We start from the raw sequence: 1,150 nt of genomic DNA on the forward strand, positions 1-1,150 counted from the left end.
GAAAACAGAGCCTTTCAGCGCCAGTGGGTGACTGAATATATGTTTACAGACATTGCTGGTAATCCCGTGTGTCTTATTGGTGGAGCTAATGTGGCTGTAATTAAGGAATTTCATTTAAGACGCACTACAAGACAAAAAGTCAGGATAAGCTGAAAAACCTAAATGCAGAGCAGAAACTAAAGAAAGTAGAAGAGCTAAAGAAGAATGTGACATTTCAGCAGACTTTTTTCACCAGAGCAAAATCACAAAGTGAAGCTGTTGTGAACGCAAGTTTTATTGTAGCAGAGGAGAAAGCCAAAATCAGCCCGGTACCACTCTGAAGAGCTGCATGATGAAGGTGTGCGACGTCCAGACAAAACGCAGATTTTGGCAATTGTGAGCCTGAGCAGAAATACGATTGCTGATCGGGTTTTTGTTAGATGGCCACTGATTTAAGAACACAGTTGTGTGAAAGAAGCAAAAACTTTATTGCATACTCTCTTGCTGTGGATGAAAGTGCAGACATGATGGACATCTGGCCATCTTCATCCGTGGAGAGGAAATATTGAACATTAAATCGATGCACGGGACAACGACAGGAAAAGAAATTTTTTAAAACGTATGTCAAAGGGTAACCGACATGAAACTGCCCTGGGACAAACTTGTTGGACTTACAACAGATGGAGCGCTGGTGTTGTGTGGTGAAAAAAGCGGACTTGTCAGCAGGATGCGAGTAAATATGCAGGAGGAAAACTGTACCGGTGAGTTAACAGCATATCACTGCATCATACACCAGGAAACGCTGTGTTGGCAAGTCCTAAAAATGGAGCAGCGGACTTTGCTGAAGTGCACCTGTGCAGATTCAGATGGAGCTGCAGTGTAATGATATACTCAAGGGAAAGTACGACACTGAATGGCCCGCACAGTTTATTAGTTAGCTGCCAGGCCAGGCCGGGCTCCACCATCAACAGGCGAAGCTAGCTGTCAGAACACGTCAGCCACCAGCACCAGCCAGTGAGGATAATCGCCTGGCCCTCCCAAGCTCAACCACCAACAAACAAAGCTCAGAGGCAGGCCGAGCTCCACCGACAGCCAGCGAGACAAACTACCAGGACAGGGTGCTTCGCAATGGCGGTCCTAGCCTGTTTGGCGCCCCGGACGAACACTCCCT

Source organism: Pundamilia nyererei, unplaced genomic scaffold (genome assembly GCF_000239375.1).
Source record: "Pundamilia nyererei isolate P.nyererei 1_Seehausen unplaced genomic scaffold, PunNye1.0 scaffold00243, whole genome shotgun sequence".
In the NCBI taxonomy this organism is placed as follows: domain Eukaryota; kingdom Metazoa; phylum Chordata; class Actinopteri; order Cichliformes; family Cichlidae; genus Pundamilia; species Pundamilia nyererei.